This window comes from Oryx dammah, unplaced genomic scaffold, assembly GCF_014754425.2.
Source record: "Oryx dammah isolate SB20612 unplaced genomic scaffold, SCBI_Odam_1.1 HiC_scaffold_4, whole genome shotgun sequence".
NCBI classification, from domain to species: domain Eukaryota; kingdom Metazoa; phylum Chordata; class Mammalia; order Artiodactyla; family Bovidae; genus Oryx; species Oryx dammah.
This window is the reverse complement of record NW_024070188.1, coordinates 46,094,488-46,120,786: the sequence shown is the minus strand read 5'-3', so window position 1 is coordinate 46,120,786 and position 26,299 is coordinate 46,094,488.

Sequence of the window (26,299 nt, the reverse complement as noted above, 5' to 3'; positions counted from 1 at the left end):
TGATTGTTCCTAGCTTCCACACTCACTTTTGCCTCTGATCTCTCCATTTCTGACCAGATAAGAAAAAGCCACTTTGTGCCAGGTTGTTAACAATATATACACTCCCCATTGCCTTGTATGTAGAACAAATTCTGCCATGGGCCGTCATATACACTAATAAGGTCAGTGAAAACAATGCCTTTGAATATTGAGCCAGTTTTATACCAGACACCAATCTTGTGGCAGGCATGCAGAAATTGTTTTTAAATTTATTTTACATTCTTATTCAAAAGCATTTTCAAATCAAACATCCTTCAGACGTCCTTTAACTATTTTGCTAGGGCTTACGAAAAATGCAAAGCAATACACTTTCAGGTGTACACTGTACAGTATAATTTGCATACAAATGCATTTTTACTGAAAAAGATCAGGGCAGGGTTTTAAATGTGTTTCTGCATTGAACTTTTAGGCATTGTGTAAAGTTGAACATAATATAAAATTTGGAATTCTCTCTTAACGTTAGTGGAATTCTCTCTAGTCCTACACATTCCATAAGGGATAAGTTGATATTTTGCAGGTAGCAAGGTACTAATTCACTGAAGCTGCTGCAGAAAGAAAGAGTCATACACATCAAACAACATTAATGAATTGGATCACTTAATATATTTTCATACTTGGGCTTCATTAAGAACTTTCAACCCTAAATATTATCTGTAATGGATATTTATAGCTGGGGATCTTGATGGAATAAGGGCTGGATTTTTCTCAATGCCATATAAGACATTAGTAATAAAACTTAAGGCTGATTACAGGTTTTAGTGTTTCCAGTGTAATTAACTGTATCAATGCACTAAAATGATATAAAAGATAACAAGAAAATAATATTATCCAGGAATCTGAGAAGAAATGTACATGGAACTCTCTTTAGAATATTAGAGAAGCCAGATAACCAAGAGGAAATACAATAGCTAAAGAAGATAATTAAGTTAAGATAATTTCAGCATCAGTAAAGCTGCTAAGAGAAATAAAGATAATTAAAAAACATTTTATGAATTTAGAAATGATACAGTAAAAATTTGTGTCTGCCATTCTGTCAGATTAGTACATAAATCTGAAAAAGTAGAAAGGTTAACTGTAGAATTGAAAAGGTGAAGATAAATTGGATACAGATTAGAAGGAAATGGGTAAAGCGGTATTTAAGAAAGACACCTTGAAGTTGCATTGTTTATTTATTCACATATATCATCATATTTGATACATTCAGATAATCCTTCTTGAGGAAATAAGGTCTCCCCTAAGAAATTTCCTAAGATGACCCTCCTTTGGGTTTGAGGCCAATATTCATACTCTCTATGTGGCTTGAATAAAACCAAGTCAAATATTAAGATGTTGAACATGTCTGTGACCTGGGAGATAGAACGAAAGAACTGACAAAGCTTGTGTCTCACAGAGAAAATACGATGAGAGGTAAGATAATGAGAGATTCAGAATCAAGGTGATTAAAGTAAAGCAAGTATTCATCTGATAAGACCTCTGAAAGAGACTTAGCAGAGAGGGTTATGAGATAGAGTAGTAGGCACTATTTGAAAGTGTAACAACAGACAGAATTTTCCAGAACTGAAGAGAGGTATGAATTCTCAGTCTTCAAAAGCCCAACAGAGTCTAAACAAAATAAATAGCTTGAAAGCTATACTTATGAATCCTGTGGTAAAAGTGAAGGACATGTAAGAAAAAGAAACAATGTGAACATCAAGAAGAAAAGACAAATTCCCAAGGAGGGAGTGGAAATTAGACTGAGAGCTGACTTCTCGTCAGCAACAATATGAATCAGAAAATAATGGAATAGTATCTCCAATCCTGAGGAATAAATAACTTGAATCATGTGCCCGGCAAAGCCACCAAGAAAAAGGTTGAAATAGAGATTTTTCTTTTGTCTCATAAGTATTGAGAGAATATACAATCAAGATATTCTTTTTTAAGGACCTTTCAAAAACTCTCATAAAAGAAAAGATTTTCCAGGGCAGTGTAAGACAAAAGAAGAAACATATAAATCTAAAAAATATTAACTTTATAAAATCATAACATCATAACCTAGTGTTAAAGCAAGATGGAACACTGGAAAAGGTATAATCTGGGAATGAGCACAATAAAATGTATTTTTCAGCAGGTTGATAAAGCAGAGTAAAGTCACAGTAAAGACTATGTTACATTATGTGTGTACTCAGTCACTTCAGGCATGTCCAACTCTTTGTGACCCTATGGACCGAAAACAATCAGGCTCCTCTGACCACAGGAGTCTCCAGGCAAGAATACTGAAGTGGATTGCCATGCCCTTCCCCAGGGAATCTTCCTAATCCCAGATCGAACCCAGGCCTGCTGCGTTGCAAGGAATTGCAGGGAAGCCCTTGTGGCACTATATGGTCCACTAAATTTCAAAGATGACCATTCAGTTCAGTTCAGTTGCCCAGTCATGTCAGATTCTTTGCAACCCCGTGGACTGCAGAATGCCAGGCTTCCCTGTCCATCACCAGTTCCTGGAATTTGCTCAAACTCATGCCCGTCTAGTCAGTGATGCCATCCAATAATCTTATCCTCTGACGTCTCCTTCTCCTCCTGCCTTCAATCTTTCCCAGTATCAGGGTCTTTTCCAGAAAGTCAGTTCTTCACATCAGGTGGCCAAAGTATTGAAGCTTCAGCATCAGTCCTTCCAATGAATATTCAGGACTCATTTCCTTTAGAATTGACTGGTTTGATCTCCTTGCTGTCCAAGGGACTCTCAAGAATCTTGCAGTCCAAGGGACTCTCATGATGATCATTAAATGATTAGAAATAGGTGTTTGCTTAAGGTAAGCAGAAGAGGAAAAATTGAAGGGGATCAATCACAATATTAGAGAAAACCATAGAAATATATATATATACACACTCCAGTATTCTTGCTTGGAGAATCCCATGGACAAAGGAGCCTGGTGGGCTACAGTCCATGGGGTTGCAAAGAGTCGGACACTACTGAGCAACTAACACACACACACACATATATATACACACATGAAAAAATGTCAGTATTTTAGTATGTATATATGTACTAGACTCTTAAATACATTCAGAACTGACTTTAAAATTTTAGTCTCATAGTGTTTAAAAAAAACGTAAGGATGGATCATTAGCTTGTAGAAGGTTTGGAATTATTTTTTAAAAATGTATACTTCTTTTAAAAAGCATTTCTGGAAAAATGGATATAAGTTTCAACTCAACAGGGAGAATAACCATTGTGCAATGTGTGCATTTAACATTGTGGATAGAGAGGTTGACAAATATAGACATATAGATATGCCTTCACCAGTATTTTGAGAAGAAATAAAGAAAGATTGTAATGCACTTCTTCTATTAGTTGATATATATTAAGAAAATGAAAATAGTAAAGGAATAAAATTTTTACATGGCACAATTAAAAAGTTTGATTTCATGTACACTGATAGAATCCCTCATACAAGAAAGGGAAAATACACTATTTTTTTTTTCAAGCACACTTAGTAAAACATAAGGATGGAAAATTAGCTGGTAGAAAGTTTGGAATTATTTTAAAAATGTGTATACTTCATTTAAAAAGCATTTCTGGAAAAATAGATACAAGTTTCAACTCAACGGGGAGACATAACCATTGTGCGTTGTGTACCTCTAACATTGTAGATAGAGAGATTGACAAATGTTCTAAAAATTAACGGGGTACTATGTAATGAAAAAATCAAAGAACTGGAATAGTATAAAACAGTCTGATTCTAATGCTCTAAAGTTGGAAACCAATATTGAAAGTTTACATTAAAATACTATATATTTAGAAATTTATTAAAAAACACATTTTCAATTGACTCATTTGCCAAAGAATAAATCATAACATAAACTAGAAAATAGTTATGAATAATAATTAAATAAAATATAAATTATAAATTTATAAAATATAAATTATATGGTTAAAAAGCATAATGCTCTAAATGCTTCTATTTGAAAAAGAAGAGAAGATACACATTTTTAAGCTAAGTGTTTACCTTATGAAATCAGAAAAAGAAAACCAGAATGAACACTAATGAAGAAAAGGGGACTAAAAATAAGAGCAATTAATAAAATAAAAAAATTACAGAAGATTAATGAAGGTACACCATTGCTCTTTGAGAAGATTAATATAATTGACAATACTTTGGCAAGATTTATCCAAGTAATATATAGAAAAAATTCAAATGATATTAGAATCAAAGCAGGTATATAACTACAATTGTTGGAGAAATTTACAAAGAGAATTTAACAATTTTTTGAATAAATTCATCCAAAAGATTTGAAAGCTTAGTCAAAACACATTTCTAGAAAAATACAAATTGCCAAAATGGAATCAAGAAATAATACAAAAAATTGAATTGTTCTCTAATTGTTAAGGAATTGAATCAATGATAAAGAATCTTTCCACAGACATTATAACAGGCACAGACAGTTTTACAGAAGTCAACTGAAAATTCAAGGCAGACCTAATTTGATAGAAGGAAAATTCATGCAGTGAACAAAAAAGGAAGGAATACTCGATCACTCTATTAATGTAACTCTTTCAGCCTACTTCCAAACCAGGAAATGCCAGTAAGAGGGGGAAAATAAAAACTAAACAAACAGGTCAGTTTCACTCATCAAAAGCAGAAGCCAACATTCTGAAACAAACTAAATAATACTTTTAAAGGAAACCATTGTGTACAAATGTACAAGGGATATAGTACTGGTTCAACTTTACAAAATCTATTGTTTATTCATAATATTAACAGGTTCAAGAATAAAAAACAGTTAAACTCCTCAATAGATATGGAGGGAAAATAATGATAAAACTTCTTGCAGAGTAGGAATAGAGGAAAACTTCCATAGTCCAAATAATCTATGCAGACCTACAACAAATATCATATATCAGTGAACTGTTAGAAATATTTAGGCATTGTGTATGGCTGCTTTCATCCCTCAGTGACAAAGTTGGATAATTGCTAGAGACCGTATGACCTTAGAGTCTTAAAATGTTTTCTATCTGGTCCTTTGCAGAAAAAAAAAAAATTGCCAACTCCTGGTTTAGAGTCTAAAATTATTAAATTGAATAAAGCAGTTTATCAACTTTATAAAAATATCAATAAAGTACATTAAATTATATTTATAATAAGAATTTAAACATATTTATATACATATATTTATACACAAAACATATTTTATAAATATAAAGTAATAGAATTGCAGGAATCTCATTTTGAAGAGTATTATTGAAAAATAATGAAAGAATTTAAGGAAGATTAAATAGATGGAGAGAGAGAGACACTACACTCATAGGTAGAAATACCTGACGTTGGAAAGACTGTTACCAAACCAAACTTGGATCTGCTCACCTGATGCACTGCAAAGCCAAATTACTGACACAAGATTGTGATGAAGGGAAGTACAGTGTTTATTACAAGGTGCCCATTGTGGGGCCAAGCAAGAAGAGGCACCTCATGCTCAGAAGACCTGGACTCCCAGATGGGTAAGAGTTTTTAAAGGTAAGGCGAGGGAGAGGGTGGCAGGTGCCTGACCAACTCATGCTCAATTCTCTGATTGGTTTATGCCGAGGTAGCCAGGGGTACTCGAGGAATCTCAATCATCATCCTTCTGGTTTCAACCTGTTTCAGGTCGACATGCTGATGGTCAGCATGCAGTTAACTTCCTCCCACTTCTGGGGGTTTTAGTGTCTGCAAAACAATTGAAGGATATGGCTGAGTATATTATCTATAGCACTTGAGGAGGAACTACAGTTTCTACTTTGTTTTATGTCTAAATTAATAGTATTTTGTCTTTCTTGATTGTTTTCCATTGTTTCTGTATTTTCACTTCTCTGATTTCATTTAATATTTGGAATTCAGGGAAGGCCTAGTAGGACAAGCTTTTCTATAATCAAGCATAGGGGACATTAGGGAAAGGACTGGGTAAGGGAGGTTCCCTGGGAAATACATATATACACTATGTTTAATATATATATTTATAAATATTATATGTAACATATATAAATGTGCATATCTTTGTAAATTAATACAGATTATATTCTATACATGTTATATATGGATTATAACCTATACATAATTACGTATACTCTGTAAAAAAAAAAAAAGGAAAGGATTAAGAAAATTTACCACTTCTGAGGAAGAAGAAAAAGATTGGGAGGTGTTTTTCTGTCAGATGACACATCCTAAAGTAGCAATATTTTAATCAGAATACTGTTGAGGCAGTGATAGGAGAACAGATGAACAGAACAGAAAAAGTAACTCAGACACATATAAATACGCTAATGTGAACTACAATAAATGTGACATTAAGCGTTTATCAAGTGGCACATATATACCATGGAATACTACTCATCCATTAAAAAGAGTGAATCTGAGTCAGTTCTAGTGATGTGGATGAACCTAAAGCCTGTTATACAAAGTGAAGTAACTCAAAAGGAGAAAAACAAATATTGTCCTTGGAAGGAAAGTTATGACCAACCTAGATAGCATATTAAAAAGCAGAGGCATTACTTTGCCAACAAAGGTCCGTCTAGTCAAGGCTATGGTTTTTCCAGTGGTCATGTATGGATGTGAGAGTTGGGCTGTGAAGAAAGCTGAGCACTGAAGAATTGATGCTTTTGAACTGTGGTGTTAGAGAAGACTCTTGAGAGTCCCTTGGACTGCAAGGAGATCCAACCAGTCCATCCTAAAGGAGACCAGTCCTGGGTGTTCATTGGAAGGACTGATGTTAAAACTGAAACTCCAATACTTTGGTCACCTCATGCGAAGAGCTGACTCATTGGAAAAGACTCTGATGCTGGGAGGGATTGCGGGCAGGAGGAGAAGGGGATGACAGAGGATGAAGTGGCTGGATGACATCACTGACACAATGGACATGGGTTTGGGTGGACTCTGGGAGTTGGTGATGGACAGGGAGGCCTGGTGTGTTGCAATTCATGAGGTTGCAAAAAGTTGGACACGACTGAGTGACTGAACTGAACTGAACTGAATACATGCAGGGAATCTAGAAAAAATTGTTTTGTTGAACTTATTTGCAGAGAAGGAGTGGAGAAGCAGACGTAGAGAACAGACTTGTGGCTACAGTGGGGGAAGGAGGGAATGTGATGAAGAAAGGAGCATAGACATAAATGAGCTATCACGTGGCCATGCTAACTAGCTGGTGAGAAGTTGCTGTGTAACACAAGGAGCCCAGCCTGGCATTCTGTGATGACCTAGAAGGGTAGGGTGGGGAATAAGAGTAGGGTAGGGAGGGAGGCTCTGGAGGGAGGGCATTATTAATTATTATTCTCATGGCTGATTTGCATTTTTATACAGCAGAAAGCAACACAACATTGTAAAGCAATTTCCCTCCAATTAAGAATAAAAAAGAAAGTGTATTAAAGAGTAAAAAGAATACTTGCTATGAACACACTCTCCTTTCTTGCTGGATGGGAAATGCAGAAGCTGCTTTTGACCCCGAGAAGGACTTCACTCCCAGAGGTTGGCAAAACTGCTCACTGCAGTTGACCCAGATGACCTTGTAGAGTGGAGCCCACCACTTGTCCTAACTGCTCACCTACCTTTGAAATCAGATAGGAGGGAGTGAAAACTCTTTCATCTTATTTAAACCAGTATATTCAGGACTATTTGTTAAGAGTAGCTTGTTGCTGCTGCTGCTGCTAAATCGCTTCAGTCCTGTCCGACTCTGTGCGACCCCATAGACGGCAGCTCACCAGGCTCTGCTGTCCCCGGGATTCTCCAGGCAAGAACACTGGAGTGGGTTGCCATTTCCTTCTCCAATGCATGAAAATGAAAAGTGAAAGTGAAGTCACTGAGTCATGTCCAACTCTCAGCGACCCCATGGACTGCAGCCTACCAGGTTGCTCTGTCCATGGGATTTTCCAGGCAAGAGTACTGGAGTGGGGTGCCAACTTTATTTATACATGGCCTTTGGAAATCCTAGACCAATGGTTATTTTACATTTAAATGCAAAAAAATGTTTACTCAGAAACATACACAAGTGATCAGTTATGCAATCAATATCTAAAATCAACTAAGTAAAAATTATTGGAAAATATAAAACTAAAGTAGGAAATTATTTCATTAAAAATACAAAGTACATAAAGTATAAAGGAAAAAAGTTGCTATGTCTGAGTGCACTAGAGTTAAGAATATCTGTTTAGCAAAAATGCACTTCATAAAAATTGTGAAAGGTCAAATCATGACCATAGAAGGGTTATTTCCTGCAATTACTAACAGTGTGTTATTGTTGTCCAAAATATGTGAAAACCACCCCAAACTAATGAAAAAACAAAAGAAATTCCAATAGGAAAATAATCCCAACAAAGGGAGCAAACATGGCAAATAAATGTGTAAATAATGTGCTAAATCTATTAGTTATTTAATACAAATAAAAATTACCATAAGGGTCACTTTACATCTTCCAGATTGGCAAAACTTTTAAAGGTGAAAATAACAGCTCAGAAGCTTTTATTCTTCATTGTTTTGAATAAGAATTCACACAATCATTGCAATCTGGTGGTTTCATTCCTAAACAGACATCTTAGTGAAACTCCCGAGTGCACTAGGGAATGTGCACAAGAATATTTAAAAACAGCAGTGCATTTAGCAACAGATTCCTAGAGTCAGGATAACTAAATGAACCACCTATTAGAATAAATCTCCAAAGCCAAATGCTGAGTAATAAGCACACGAGAGTATATACAATATGTTTCCTTGACTAAAATATTCAAACACACAAGACTTAAACCTAGTCACGTTTAAGAATACATATGCATGTCATAAAACTCTGAGGAAAATCAAAGTAATGGTCAGTTCTAAATTTAGTTCATTTTTCACTTCCTGGGCAGAGGAGGAGGATATTGTTGATGATGTTTTCTTACTCACCAAGAGTGATGAAAAGATGCTTATTAAGTGTGCTATTTTCATCTATACATACAGGTTAGCCATCTTCTTTGGTATAAATGACAACACTTCATAACACATAGTTCTAAAATATTTTTGAACAAATTAGACAAATGATAAATAAAGAGCATGTTCCTATGGAAGGTGAAGGTTAAAGGTTTTATTCTTATATGAATACAGGTCCATGCTTAATATGACAGACTAACTACTATAAATTCACTTACAAACCCTCCGCTAAAGCTCTGACCCACCCCCACCTCCCACCTACACATATGATCACTAACAATTTTTTTGATAGCTGAAAGCTCTAGATTTTACATAGAGTAGGCTAAAAAAGAAGAAAAACAAATACCACCACATACTATTTGTAATTCTTTGTTTTTCAGAGTCACATTGGAAAATGTGCTGTATCCATTAACCTTTTTGCAAAGAGCAGAAGGTAAGCTAGTTAACATTTGACAGCTTCGCAGTCTATCGACTTCTAATGAAAAATGCACTGCTACCTTTATTTTCTAGATACCTGTCAGTTGCAGAGAGTTTGTTACAAGGAGAGCCATTACTAGCACTGTGTTTTACTTCCCCAATCCCCCATATTCTGTCAGTAAATATAAACTGAGGGAGATCTTGACTTACTACCCTCTGCATTTTAATTTTCTCACCCAGTAACCTCATATTGACCAGTTGCTCGTTAATGGTTTAGTCTGTGCCTAATAAATGAATTTTGCAGATCTTGGAAGTAGTGCCTGATAGCAATCATGTAGGATAGTCCAGAGTTAACTATTTTCCTATAACACGAAGCAAGAAGTGGCTAATGGAAACAACACAATCTTCTCTGGCCTTGGAAATTGTCCAGCATGTTCCCTTAATCATAGAATAATTAAAAATGATGATGGTATCATGGAATATTTGTGCAAGCAACAACAAAGATGCAGGTGCAGTAATAATAATACAGCGACAGAGTCCCAAAAGGAAATAGGTGAGAGCATTTTCCAGCCTAGAGTAACATCAGTCAGTAAATGGATGTCCTTCCTGGCATATAATTAATAGCCTGGGATTTCACTCAGTAATTGGCTATTACATAAGACTTCACCATTTACTGATAGGTAATTCAGAAGTCCCTAAAGTTCTTTTTCAGTCCTCTATAAATGCAGGCAATAGAGCATGTACTCTTTCTCAATCCCCTCCTTTTTTAAAGCTGTCCATACATATCTGAATATTTCTTAGTGTTTGTATCAGTTTGGATAATTTCAATGTCAGGTAACAGAGGAGCGGGGTATTGTTGATAATCTCTTTCTTACCAGGAGTGATGAGAAGCTGCTTATTAAGTGTGCTATTTCTCTCATATAGTAAGTCCTCAAGTGAGTTTCCAAGGTTAGTTAATTCTACAGTTGAACAATGTCAAGGGGCCAGATTTTTCCATTTTGACCCATCATCCTAAGCCTTGCAACCTTTGTTTTGATAGTTGTCCCCTCCTAGACATGCTGCTGCTGCTGCTGCTAAGTCGCTTCAGTCGTATTCGACTCTGTGCGACCCCATAGATGGCAGCCCACCAGGCTCCCCCATCCCTGGGATTCTCCAGGCAAGAACACTGGAGTGGGTTGCCATTTCCTTCTCCAATGCATGAAAATGAAAAGTGAAAGTGAAGTTGCTCAGTTGTGTCCGACTCTTAGCGACCCCATGGACTGCAGCCTACCAGACTCCTCCATCCATGGGATTTTCCAGGCAAGAGTATTGGAGTGGGTTGCCATTGCCTTCTCCGTCCTAGACATGAGGAACCCACATATGTATAATAATTACCTGACACTTATTTTAAAATTCTCAGATTTGAGATATAAATGATTCATAACATTGTGTAAATTTAAGGTGTACAATGTAATATCCTGATACATGTATATATTGTGAAAAGATAACCATGAGAAGCTTAGTTAACACACTCATCAACCAACATAGTATGACATTTTCTTTCTTTTTTTTCAATATGGCAAGAGCTCTTAAGATTTACTCTCTCAGAAACTTTCAAGTATACAATATGTTATTGTTAACTATAGTCATCATGTTGTTCATTACATCCCCAGGACTTATTCATCTTACAGCTATAAGTTTGTATCCTTTGACTTCCTCCATACATTTGCCTCTGCTTCCCCTGGAAAACACCAATTTGCTCTCTGTTTCTATGAGCTCCCCGCCTTTTATGATTTCATGTATGAGTAAGATTGTTCACTATTTGTCTTTCTCTGACTGTTTTATTTCACTTAGCACAATGTTCTCAAGTTCCATCCACATTCTCACAAACAGCAGGATTTTCTTCTTTTTACAGCTAAATAATATTCCATTGTCTATATATGTGTATGTGTATGTGTCCATGTCTTGGCTACTGTTGAGAATGTTACAGTAAATATGGAGTGCAGATATCTCTTCCAGATAGTAACTTTATTTCTTTCAAATAAATACCCTGAAGTAGAACTGCTGAATGATATAGTAAATCTATTTTCAAGTTTTTGAGAAAATTTTATACTGTTTTCCATAGTGGTTTTACTAATTTACAATCCCAACAGGCATGTAAAAAATTTCCCTTTAACCCACATCCTCCACAGCTCTTGTTATCTCTTATATTTGTTATGTTAACCATCATAATGTGAAGTTACAACTCACTGTAATTTTGATTTGCATTTCCTGATCAGTTGTAATGTGAACATTTTTGCATCTATCTGTTTGCCATTTGAGTATCTTCTTTGAAAAAAAAAAAATGTCTATTCAGGTCCTTTGCCCATATTTGGTTGGACCTTTTGTGGTGACTCCAGCTTTGTTCTTCTCTTTTAGAATACTTTGGCTACTTGGAGTCTTTTCTGGTTCCAAAAATTTTTGGAATTTTTCTATTTCTTTAAAAATGCCACTGGAATCTTAATAAAGATTACATTGAATCTATAGATTATTTTGAGTAGTATGGACATACAACTCGAACTCCAGTGGAATCTCTCTCATTTCTCATGATTGGGTCACAACCATTTGTACACAGATCACCGACAATATATGTAGATTTGCTCATACTAATTAAGATTTACTAACCTGCTACTGAACTGAACTGAACTGAGCTTAACCTGCTATCAGCCATGCAGGAATGCAGCCTTCACTGAAAAGCAAGATTTTTTTTATGTAACAAACTCATCATCCTGTTGGGCAGATGGCTATTATGTTGGCAACCAAGAGTGTCTGCCGTAGAAATGGAAAAGGCCGTTAGAAATTTCCATGCAGTGCCTTCACCTAAATCTATATAAAATCCAAATTATCTTTGCTCATTTGACTCTTACATAGATTCTTTTCTTAATGATCCACAAGAGAAAGCTCATTATAATTTTTAAATAATGTCCTAGTCTCTAAGTCCTTCAGTAAAATGATTTTTTCTTCTAATACCTCATTCTTAAGCAGAAGAATGTTTTAGTTAGAGATTGCTTCTAAAAGATCCAAATAAAAGAAAAGAAGCCAATATCTAGGCACTTTGTAGTACTTCTCAGGGGAGATATTTAGACTTCTGATTGAAGAAAGAACATAAAGCAAAACGAAATCATAGCTTGTTTTTTTTTTTTTTTCCCCAGCTCATTTGGTGAAAAGGAATCCAATAGGAATCGAGAAAGAAAGATCAAAAATAAATTTGACTTTATCTATTCATACTTCTTACCTCATCATGCTCTTAAATGAAATATATATACTGTTACTGTGGGGGTTCAAGATAGAGAAAATTTGTGACAAAGAACTTGCTAAGTTTTCAGAAATAATTTTCTGTATTGTGATAAGCATTTTGCAAGCAGCTTGTTCAGAGTCTAAGTGGCTCAAAATATGTATAAATGAGAAGAAATATGAGAAAAGTAAGCCAATATGTATAGATTATAGATTACCTACTGCATTTTATATACATTTTGAAGTGTTTTCTGCCTACCAGACTTAACAAAATGCACAATTGCTTCCACGTTTTCTTTTGAGAAACTGTTGATCAGAGAAATGATGTGATTGGCTCTATTGCTCACAGGGACTGTGTATGATTGAGTTGGGAACGAAATAGACATGTCTCTGTCACACAGTGTGTAATTGTACCAGACACAGATGGTCCTAGCTCTCTGCCTTAACCTCATCAAATATGTCTAGGGAATGAGGTGAAATAAGTGAAAATACTTAAAAAAACTCTACTTTGGGTATACAAATATTGGTTTCTTATTGTTGTTTGGTTGCCAAGTTGTGTCCGAGTCTTTTATGACCCCATAAATGGTAGCCTGGCAGGCTTCTTTGTCCATGGGATTTTCCAAGCAAGAATATTGGAGTGGGTTGTCATTTCTTTCTCTAAAAAAATAGTTATGTCTATGCATTAAGTAATGGGAATGGTGGAGAAATGGAAAATTTTAAGTATTTTGTGAAAGAGGTCTTTATGTAGAGCCCTTGGAATCAAATATCTGTTCTCCTGAATTGTTGGAAAGAGTGTGAAATCAAAGGGCAAATATAAGTTTAATTAAATATAGACATTTCCTACACCTTAAAACACACTTTTAAAAGTGTGTCCATAGTTATAAAACAAACACTCTTGCAATGAAATGCATACTTTTTGATGAGTACTTCAAAAACGAAAACTAATAATGTGAAAATGCTTACCTTCTAAGATAGATTGTGGAGAATTGAGTGATGAGGAAGGTTGTCAGGGGGCAGGTAGTGGTGGGGATGATGGAAAAGTACCTTGATGGGAGGCTGCACCTCATGTTTCACATCGTATGTCAGTGTGTAAGTGCTCAGGCTGCTCCACACACCAAGTTGGAAGTGTGACTCTGAGCACCTCTGAAAAGGGGACTTACCGAGTGCTTCACAATTACCAAAAGCCCTGCATAGCAAGTGTCCCTTATTCAAAAAACAGTATCTGGATGAATTCTTATTTCTCAAGCTCACAGGGTTTGTGTTTGTGTATATGTGTGTTTATATGTGTACACACACGTGTGTGTGTGTATGTATGTATGTATGTATGTGTATAGCCATAAAATGCTTAGTTGCTCAGTTGTATACAACTCTCTGTGACTCCATGGATTGTAGCCCGCCAGGCTCCTCTGTCCATGGGATTCTGTAGGTAAGAATGTTGGACTGGGTAGTCATTTCATTCTCCAGGGGATCTTCCCAACCCAGAGATTAAACCTGGGTCTCCAGCATTCCAGGAGGATTCTTTACCACCTGAGCCACCAGGGAAGGCTTATCACCATACAAAGCATGCATAAATAATATAAATATTGAAACAACTTTAAAAATTGTATGTTATAGATTATTGGAGGGTAATACAAATGTATGAATAAGGGTTATTCATTTTCCTACACAATTTATTTTCTTTACTCTTAGATTCCATTTGGGGTAGAAAATATAGTGGTGTAGAACTGATATTAAAGCTATTGTATTACATCTATGCTAAACAAATTTAAGCATATAGAATTATAGACAGGAAGCCAAATAAAGATTACCTGGAAGAACAGAAGGTATTTGTAACAAAAGCATGTTAAAAAAGTAAAAGACTAAGATATTGGTTATTAAAACTAGAATATTAGTCATTCAAGATTTTCCTTCACTAGTTTACATTCTGCTAAACTAAGGTAGACAATAGAGATCATTTTCTTGGCATATAATTAAATTGATTGAACTGATAACTTTCTTACCAGGGAACTTGTTGCCACTATGTCCAAGGAAGTCACATCATTAGGAGTGCATTTGACCTATTTTAGCACTTAACTTCACTTAAGTGAAGTGGTCCTTAACTTCAAAATTATCACAGATAAAGAAAGTGTTATATAGAGGATAAGGGTAGAAGAGCCCATTTTTGGTTTCACTCTATTTTATCTTAAAGGTCTTTTGTTAAATCATCTCAAATGAAAAAAGTTAGAACCCTCTCTTGTGAGTCAAGTCATCTGTACCATTCCCATGGGCCTCAGGATGTGAACCTTGATTTTGTAGATTTGTATGCATATTACTTCTAGAATGTAAATTTTACTGGGGGTAAGCTCCTTGACTGTTTGATTCATTCAAGAAACATTAATGGAACATGTGAAATGTTTCTGGAACATAAAGATAAATAAGACAGACCACTTGTGGTCTAGTTAAGGAGAAAGATAAGAAAGTCAATAATGACCACACCAGGAGAGATATTGACAATATAAGACATAATTCAGTCATATCAGAAATATGAATGGGAAATACAGAGCAGAGAGTTGGCAACTCAGCTCAGAGGTAAACAAGATTTCACAGAGGCAGTTAAAATAGGATGAGGCTTAAAGATAACCATCCAAGGCAGAATGGCTCTTTAAATAAATGAATAAACAGCATTGATGAAAGAATTACATCATGCTATTTATGGCACATTTAGAGAACTGGCAGAATTCAGTATGTCCACAGTGTAGGATGTGCAACTTTAGAAAGTTTGCGCTTTAACCTGAATTCACTGAATAATTTTTAGCTGTGACAAAATCAATAAAACAAGTTTTGTTTTAGTTTTTGTTTTTTTCCAGTAAGAAGACATAATCACTCCTGTGGTCCTATGGTAACTATGCAATACATGAGTTCAATCAGACTGAATTAGGGAGCACCTGGTTGCAAGTAACAGAAAATTCAACCTAAGGTCATTTATAACTTAAAGATGATTAACTTGTTCCTAGCCAGTATTAAGTATGAGTGCAGTCAGGGCTTAGGCTCCATCTGTCTCTTAGTTCTCACTGGCCTTCTCCATGACTTGGCTTGTCTTCAAACTGCCTCCTCTCAAGGTACAAAATGGCCGACATCACTAATTGGTATATAATTTTTCACAACTGAGGAGAAAGAGTGTTTTTTTCCCATAGTGATTAATCTTTGATTCTGAGTTTTGGTTTTATTAGCCCAGGTGAAATATTGCAGCATGAGAGATCAGATTGTGCCTACTGCTTTGTGTTAATCAGAGGCAATACCTAGAGCTGGTAGTCCTGTTGATCCTAATTATATTGGGGGTCAGCACAGTTACGCAGTTCACTCGCCCAGTTGTGTCTGACTCTTCGCGACCCCATGAACTGCAGTATGCCAGGTCTCCCTGTCTATCACCAACTGCCGGAGCCTACCCAAAGCCATGTCCATTGAGTAGGTGATGCCATCCAACCATCTCATCCTCTGTCGTCCACTACTCCTCCTACCATCAATCTTTCCCAGCATCAGGGTCTTTTCAAATGAGTCAGCTCTCTCCATCAGATGGCCAAAGTATTGGAGTTGCAGCTTCAACATCAGTCCTTCCAATGAACACCCAGGACTGATCTCCTTTAGGATGGACTGGTTGCAGCCCAAGGGACTCTCAAGAGTCTTCTCCAACGTCACCGTTCAATTATTCAGTGCTCAGCTTTCTTTATAGCCCAACTCTCACATCCATACATGACTACTGGAAAAAGAATAGCCTTGACTAGATGGACCTTTGTTGGCAAAGTAATGTCTCTGCTTTTGAATATGTTGTCTAGGTTGGTCATGACTTTCCTTCCAAGGAGTAAGCTTCTTTTAATTTCAAGGCTGCAATCACCATCTGCAGTGATTTCTGGAGCCCCAAAAAATCAAGTCAGCTACTGTTTCCCCATCTATTTGCCATGAAATGATGGGACCACATGCCGTGATCTTCATTTTCTGAATGTTGAGCTTTAAGCCAACTTTTTCACTCTCCTGTTTCATTTTCATCAAGAGGCTCTTTAGGTCTTCTTCACTTTCTGCCATAAGGGTGGTATCATCTGCATATCTGATGTTATTGATATTTCTCCCAGCAATCTTGATTCCAGCTGTGCTTCTTTCAGTCCAGCATTTCTCATGCATATAAGTTAAATAAGCAGGGTGACAATATACAGCCTTGATGTACTCCTTTTCCTATTTGGAACTAGTCTGTTGTTCCATGTGCAGTTTTAACTGTTGCTTCCTGACTTGCATACAGCTTTCTCAAGAGGCAGGTCAGGTGGTCTGGTATTCCCATCTCCTTCAGAATTTTTAACAGTTTATCATGATCCACACAGTCAAAGGCTTTGGCATAGTCAATAAAGCAGAAATAGATGTTTTTCTTAAATTCTCTTGCTTTTTGGATGATACAGTGGAGGTTGGCCATTTGATCTCTGGTTCCTCTGCCTTTTCTAAAACCAACCAGAACATCTGGAAGTTCACAGTTCACGTATTGCTGAAGCCTGGCTTAGAGAATTTTGAGTATGGTGGCTCAGATGGTAAAGCATCTGCCTGCAATGTGGGAGAACTGGGTTCAATTCCTGGGTTGGGAAGATCCCCTGGAGAAGGAAATAACCATCCACTCCAGCACTCTTGCCTGGAAAATCCCATGGACAGAGGAGCCTGATAAGCTACTGTCCATGGGGTCGCAAACAGTCTGACAGGACTGAGAAACTTCAGTTTCACTTTCACTTCTTTACTAGCATGTGACATGAGTACAATTGTGCTATAGTTTGAGCATTCTTTGGCATTGCCTTTCTTTGGGATTAAATGAAAACTGACCTTTTCCAGTTCTGTGGCCACTGCTAGCTGCACATAATTCACAAGAAATTATGAAAGTAATAAAAAAATTAAAAAGGGGAGATGAATTACTGCTGGGTAGGCAACCAGCAAAGGAGCATAAAGGAAACTAATGTTACCACTGTCCAGATAAGAAATGACAAAAACTTGAATTAATATTCTGGAAGTAGAAATAGGAAACAATGGAAAGCTTTAAAGTGTCAACTGATTGACTTTGACAGGTATGGAAATGGGATAAAATGAAGAAGGCCTCAAAGATTTGTGGTTTGGATATGAAGAGATGACAGTGACATTTTAAAAAGTAGGGGAAAATGAATGGTGATTAAATTTATCAAAAAAGGGCAAAAAGGGTAAAAAGGATAAGATTATGAGTTGTTTGAGCTGCTTTTTTGGTGGAGGGGCAAGAATACTGGAGTGGGTTACCATTTCCTTCTCCAAGAGATCTTCCTAAACCAGGGATTGAACCTGGGTCTCCTGCATTGTAGCCAGACACTTTACCGAGGAGCTACTCACGTTCAAGGTCAGGAGGGGCGACTGTGAGGAGATACCCCTCGTTCAAGGTAAGGAGCAGTGGCTGCGCTTTGCTGGAATAGCTGTGAAGAGATACCCCATGTCCAAGGTAAGAGAAACCCAAGTAAGACGGTAGCTGTTGCAAGAGGGCATCAGAGGGCAGACACACTGAAACCATAATCACAGAAAACTAGTCAAACTGATCACATGAAACACAGCCTTGTCTAACTTAATGAAACTAAGCCATGCCTTGTGGGGCCATCCAAGACGGGCAGGTCATGGTGGAGAGGTCTGACACAATGTGGTCCACTGGAGAAGGGAATGGCAAACCACTTCAGTATTCTTGCCTTGAGAAGCTCATGACCAGTATGAAAAGGCAAAATGATAGGATAATGAAAGAGGAACTCCCCAGGTCAGTAGGTGCCCAATATGCTACTGGAGATCAGTGGAGAAATAACTCCAAAAAGAATGAAGAGATGGAGCCAAAGCAAAAACAATACCCAGTTGTGGATGTGACTGGTGATAGAAGCAAGGTCTGATGCTGTAAAGAGCAATATTATATAGGAACCTGGAATATTAGGTCCATGAATCAAGGCAAATTGGAAGTGGTCTAACAGGAGATGGCAAGAATGAACGTTGACATTCTCAGAATCAGCAAACTAAAATGGACTGGAATGGGTGAATTTAACTCAGATGACCATTATATCTACTACTGTGGGCAGGAATCCCTTAGAAGAAATGGAGTAGCCATCATGGTCAACAAAAGAGTCCAAAATGCAATACTTGGATGCAATCTCAAAAACGACAGAATGATCTCTGTTTGTTTCCAAGGCAAACCATTACTAATATCATAGTAATCCAAGCCTATGCCCCAACCAGTAACACTGAAGAAGCTGAAGTTGAATGGTTCTATGAAGACCTACAAGACATTTAGAACTAACACTCAAAAAAGATGTCCTTTTCATTATAGGGGACTGGAATGCAAAAGTAGGAAGTCAGAAAACAGCTGGGATAACAGGCAAATTTGGCCTTGGAATGTGGAATGAAGCAGGGCAAAGACTAATAGAGTTTTGCCAAGAGAACGCACTAGTCATAGCAAACACCCTCTTCCAACAACAAGAGAAGACTCTACACATGGACATCACCAGATGGTCAACACTGAAATCAGATTGATTACATTCTTTGCAGCCAAAGATGGAGAAGCTCTATACAGTCAGCAAAAATAAGACCAGGAGCTGATGGTGGCTTGGATCATGAACTCCTTATTGCCAAATTCAGACTTAAATTGAAGAAAGTAGGGAAAACCACCAGACCATTCAGGTATGACCTAAATCAAATCCCTTATGATTATACAGTGAAAGTGAGAAATGGATTTAAGGGACCAGATCTGACAGATAGAGTGCCTGATGAACTATGGACGGAGGTTCATGACACTGTACATGAGACAAGGATCAAGACCATCCCCGTGGAAAAGAAATGCATAAAGCAAAATGGCTGTCTGGGTAGCCTTACAAATAGCTGTGTAAAAAAGAGAAGTGAAAAGCAGAGGAGAAAATGAAAGATATAAGTATCTGAATGCAGAGTTCCAAAGAATAGCAGTGAGAGATAAGAAAGCCTTCCTCAGTGATCAATGGAAAGAAATAGAGAAAAAGAACAGAATGAGAAAGACTAGAGATCTCTTCAAGAAAATTAGAGATACCAAGGGAACACTTCATGCAAAGATGGGCTCGAGAAAGGACAGAAATGATATGGATCTAACAGAAGCAGAAGATATTAGGAAGAGGTGGCAAGAATACACAGAAGAACTGTACAAAAAAGATCTTCATGACCTAGATAACCATGATGGTGTGATCACTCACCTAGAGCCAGACATCCTGGAATGTGAAGTCTAGTGGGCCTTAGAAAGCATTACTATGAACAAAGCTAGCGGAGGTGATGGAATTCCAGTGGAGCTCTTTCAAATCCTGAAAGATGATGATGTGAAAGTGCTGCACTCAATATGCCAGCAAATTTGGAAAACTCAGTAGTGGCCACAGGACTGGAAAAGGTTGGTTTTCATTCCAGTCCCAAAGAAAGGCAATGCCAAAGAATGCTCAAATTACTGCACAATTGCACTCATCTCACATGCTAGTCAAGTAATGCTCAAAATTCTCCAAGCCAGGCTTCAGCAATATGTGAACCGTGAACTTCCTGATGTTCAAGCTGGTTTTAGAAAAGGCAGAGGAACCAGAGGTCAAACTACCAACATATGCTAGATCTTGGAAAAAAGCAAGAGAGTTCCAGAAAAACATCTATTTTTGCTTTATTGACTATGCCAAAGACTGACTGTGTGGATCACAATAAACTGTGGAAAATTCTGAAAGAGATGGGAATACCAGACTACCTGACCTGAAGGCCTCGCGTGCTGTGATTCATGGGGTCTCAAAGAGTCAGACATGACTGAGCAACTGAACTGAACTGAACTAATGAGTTGTTTGGAACATATGGAATTTAAGGTGCTTGTGCAAATCCAAATTGACCTGATTCATAAGTAATCTAATAGATGGATGTAGATTTCTATACACAGATCTTCACTGAGGACAAAGACATAGATAAGAGTAGAAATTAATGGCAATTTAAATAAAGATAATGAAAGAGAATAACAAGTATATTGGTTGAGTAAAAGAGAAAATGACAAATACACACAACTGAAAATGTTAAACATTTTATCCAAAGATGGGCACAATAAGGGACAGAAATAGTATGGACCTAACAGAAGCAGAAGATATTAAGAAAAGGTGGCAAGAATACATAGAAGAACTATACAAAAATATCTTCATGACCCAGATAACCACAATGGTGTGATCACTCACCTAAGGCCAGACATCCTGGAATCCAAAGTCAAGTGGGTCTTAGGAAGCATCACTACAAACAAAGCTAGTGGAGGTGATGGAATTCCAGTTGAGCTATTTCAAATCCTAAAAGATGCTTCTGTGAAAGTGCTGCACTCAATATGCCAGCAAATTTGGAAAACTCAGCAGTGGCCACAGGACTGGAAAAGGTCAGTTTTCATTCCAACCTCAAAGAAAGGCCATTCCAAAGAATGTTCAAACCACCGCACAATTGGACTCATCTCAAATGCTAGCAAAGTAATGCTCAAAATTCTCCAAGTGAGGTTTCAGGAGTATAAGAACTGAGAACTTCCAGATGTTCCAGCTGGATTTATAAAAGGCAGAGGAACCAGAGATCAAATTTCCAACATTTGTTGAATCATAGACAAATCAAGAGAGTTCCAGAAAAATGTCTACTTTTTCTTGATTGACTAGCCAATGCCTTTGACTGTGTAGGTCACAATAAACTGTGGAAAATTCTTAAAGAGATGGGAATAGCAGTTTACCTCCTCCTGAGAAATCTGTGTGCAGGTGTAGAAGCAACAGTTAGAACCTGACATGAAACAACAGAGATAAGCTTGAAGTGAGTGAAAATTTCAAGAAGGTCAATATTTCTGGATCATGGCTGGAGAAACTTCTAGAAATATAGGCACAGATCAGGGCAAGGGAGGGTTTACAGTCTATGAAATTTAGATAAGTAGAGTTTATTCTAGTGTTTATGGGAGGTTGTGTAAAGGTTTTGAGCAGAAAAGTACCATGACCTAATTTACATTTTCAAAAGGATTTCCTTATTCTTATCTGGGAGAATGCCTACAGGGAGAGAAATAGGAAAGATGAAGGTCAGTTACAGGAGTCTAGGAGACACAGGTTCATTCCCTGGGTCAGGAAGATCCATTGGAGACCCTGGACATGGAAACCCATTCCAGTATTCCTGCCTGGAGCATCTCATGGACAGAGGAGACTGGCAGGGTACACTTCATAGTGTTGCAAATATTTGGCCCTGACCGAAATGACTTAGCACGCACGCATATGGGAGTCCAGGTCGGGTGGATGGTGGGATTGCTTAGGGTGTTTGTGATAAAGAAGTGAGCAGCATTTGCATTGAGAATCTGTTCTGAAGGTAGCCAAATTTAAAGCACTTTCTGATATAGAGAGAATGGGACAAGTCAAGATGTCTTGCAGATGCTAATCTAGATGTGAAACACTGAGTCAAGAGTTAGTTGTAAGAGGGAGAATGGACACATCTGCTTAGGTCCAGATTATTTGTCTATGTCTTATAAACATTCAAATATTCATCTACTATTGAGAAGATAGTGCTGATTTTATGTGTAGAGGTACAGGAAGAGTTGGGGCTAGAGAGAAAGGGGGACCTGAACGTATTAATGTGGTTAGAAAAGAGATGTACAGATTGAGGTCTGCAGAAGCCATGTTTAGAATTTTGAAAGATAAGAAAGACCTCAAAAAGAGACTGGGAAAAAATCATCTTTGTAGTAAGAGGAAAACCTGGAGAGTGTATTTACTCAGTGTCCAAGTAAAGACAGTAACTCATGTTGTAGGGATCTTCTTTCTTAAATGCTGCTACAGTTCAAAAAAAGAGAATATATGAAAAAAAAAATAATTCAAGCAGAATAATTCAGTGAGAGAACTTTGGTAGGTTGCTGGGGATAAAATGTTGGATGGAGAAGATTATAAAAGAATAGGAATTAAGAAATTAAAGGTAGCTGATACAGAAATCTTTTTGATAATTTTTGTTTCTATAAATGAGAGCATAAAAGCAGGAGATGTAGTTTGAAATTGGTGTGAGGTCAAAGGAGTATCTTTTTTAAGTACAAGAGATAGTAGAGCATGCTTACAAGATAATAGGTATTTTCTTGTGGAGGAGAACTTGATGACATAGTTCAAAGTGTTTGAGTGGAATACAGTGGAAGGTTTGATTTAGTTGTTGGGATCACTCACCCATTTGTGGAGAATAGAAAACAACGCATAAATTGAGACAGAGTGTTGGCTGGATTTGTTAATGAAAAGGCAATTAAATTATTTTCCAGTTGTTTCTGTTTTTATCAGGGAAGAAAGAATCAAGTTACTAGTTGAGAGTAAGGAATTTGCTTGGATGGAAATGTATTTGGTTATCAATTGTTAATTATCAATATCTGGGAATAATGTAGTTGAAGTTTCTAACTGGTCAAAATTATTGTTGGAGCTGTGCTTGGATAAGAAGCCAAACCAGAGTTAGCAATGTGACTAAATTAGAACAAATTAAAAGACTATCATAGAAACTAACCTGGAGGTGCAATGGTTAAGAATTCATACTCTCAGTGCAGGGGGTGCACATTTGATCCCTGGTCAGGGAATTAAGGTGTCTCAGCCAGTAAAGAATCTGCCTGCAATGAGGGAAACCTGGGTTCAACCCCCGGGTTGAGAAGATCCCCTGGAGAAGGGTATGGCAACCCACTCCAGTATTCTTGCCTGGAAATTTCCATGGGCAGAGTGGCCTGGCAGGCTACAGTCTGTGGTTTCTCACAGAGTTGGGCATGACTGAGCAGACACACCTTCATTTTCAGGGAACTAAGATCTCACATACTACACTGCATGGCCAAATAAATAATAATAATAATTAAAAATAAAAGAAGCATGAGTTCAGTAAATAAATAAATCAATAAAAGACTATCACATAGTTAACATCAAGATCCTAGTCAGTACTTTTGACAATTAACATGCTCTTTGCTCTTTCTTTATGTTTCTCCATATTTCTATGCTTTTCCTTCTCCCCTTTTTTTGAGTTATCCTCTCCAGTAGAGCATTAGCATAAAATGTAAGAGACTGTAAATATCAAGTAATTTTATTTTCAAGAGAAATTCCTAGAGAAATATTTGTTAGGAGAGAGGACTCCCAGAGAATACTGTACTCTAGATTTATTTGTGGCTATCTAGGCTAATTTTGTCTCTTGAAAATGGGTAATCAAAAGTTGTTTGTATCCCTATTTAGTTATAGGTTTTCAATAAAGAAAAGGAAACATTAGTGAAGAGTCCACTGTGATTCAGCCTTCTAATTGTGAAAAGTCTGGATGTGCTTTATCGTAAGTACACCTTTGTTCACGACACAATGCCTTCTTGATTAACTTTCCTAGGAAATTATAGCTTTAGCAATTGTTCATGCAGATTCCGTAGACTTCTGCCACAACAATTTGACTCGTCAAATACTTTACTTTTGAAGATGTGGCATTTAGTTCAATGGGAGAAAAAGTTAAATTTAAGACATAGGGAAAATAGAAGGAAAATGGCAGTATCTCAGTCTTGATACAACACAAGCTGATTGCTGCTGAGTTATCCAAGACACATTTGCATACCTTAAACAATGTCTTGGAAAGGCAGAGGATAAAGCTTTCAGGTATGCAATTCTCACTTTCTAGAGTTTGAGTATGTGGTAAGGTATTTATAAGCTTTTTATATGGATACAAACTTGATGGAAAGGAATTTACCAAAATCATGTAGTTTGATACCAATAGCTATATTAAGCTATATGAGTATTCAGACCCTCCTTGAAGGGCAAGAAAAAGAGTTCTTATCTCTCTGATGAAGAGTTTTCAGTGACAGGGCACAACCAAAAACAACTGCTCACAAGAAGATGTTTCCAATTTTCAACTCATACTAGAATGAACACAGTGCCTACAGCGTAGTACATGCTCACTAAAAAGTTCACATATGCAGAATGCATACCTAACCCCCTTGTCACCCAACAGAATTTTTTACATTTCTTTTCTTCTATGGTCCTCCAACTATTTGCTTATATTTTTAAGGTTATCTTCTACAGAGAAATTAGTGTTTGCCTGAATCTTTTAATTTGTCCATGCTCAAAGCTATATGGTGAAAGCCAGAGTTTCCTGCCCCTAGATTTTGGAATCCAAGGGAAAAGGGCTATACCATTTCCTATCTAGGTTTCCTATTGGAAGATTTCTTTCTTCATTGTTGGAAAGCTTTTTCCTCTTGAAAAGCTTCTGGAGCAGAGAAGTAGGTACAATAAGTGTGTCTGAGTTGATGTCCATTTTTCTTAAAAGAAATCAGAACAGTATATTACAACAAGTTTAGATTTTCTAAAGGGCCATGATAATAATTCTACCCACTTCTTTCCCACCAGATCTTTTGTTGATTCTCTGTTTGTAAAGTTCTTCCAGGGTTCATTTTAAAGTAGTGATGAGGATCTATATGCCAGATTAAATATGTTAGAGTGGATATAATGAGAAAAAGTGGAGGCTGAGAGTATACACAAGTCTTTCAAGGGGCCTGTCAGTAAAGAGAACTATGAAGCTTGGGGGTAAATGAGGCAGGTTTGAGTTTCATGTAATTAAACCACCAGAGTCCTTCTATTTATAACTCTGTTATTTTTACTCTATGGCTAATTTTTTTCCTAATACTTTAACAGAGTTCAAATCATCCCTTCCTGTTTTTTTTTTTTTTTTATGAAAGTACTGAATCACATTTATATAGGGAAAAAAAACAGATAAGAGGAAAAATCTGATAATATATGATAGAAAGAGAAAATTTGATAAGAGTAAAATACATTGAAAGGCAGAAGGGTCTAGATAGAAACAGGGGCCAGGAAGGGGGGAAAGATTGTTCTCTATTATAAAAGAAGGAAAATGAAAAGAAAGAAAACATAAAGGACCCTGTTCTTTAAGTTCATTAGTTCTTTAAGGATGTTAAGAACACCCCCTCTAGTATGCCTGCTTTCTTTGCTGAGTAGTAAGCAAGATGAACTGCTGAGAGTGGAAAGAATCAGATGGTCTCTGAAATTTGAAACTATCCCAGAAGATTTGAAATAGTTGTTTTGGAGAATGTGAAAATGAGCTGATGATGAAAATGTAAAGATTATCAGGAAATTTTTGAAAGACACACGTTTGTAGAAAATAATAAGGTAATCAGCAGCCAGAATAGGAGTTTCAGGAAATGGGATACTTGAAACTTCAACATTCACAGTTAAAACATTTCTAATAATGATAAGATCCAGAATGTGGCCCTAGCAAGAGGTAACTGAAATGGAGGGAAAGTCATTAGGGAAGAGCAGATAAAGGAGCTGACTGATGGACTTTGTTGAAAAGATTATTCACACTGACTTTGCAATTACCTTTTAGATAACTTCTTCAGTGTGTCCAACCACATATATGCTTTGACTGCATGGAAGCAGCCTCAAAGATGGCCCCAGTGATTCCCATTTATAGGATTCATTTGGTGTTCCTTTGCATGATTCCCTCCTGCATTTAATAGAGTAGATCTTGTAACCAGTACAGTATTGTGGAAATCATGCAAATTATTACAAATCATTGAAGAAGATTGACAATAAGGAGGATCAAAGTGAAGAGAGCTTACTGTTCAAAGGATTCTAGGAAATTGATGCCTGGTGTGAGACAATAAACACTTGGCCCTCATCTTTTATTTTCTCTTTGATCACTTGCTCTGAAAGAAG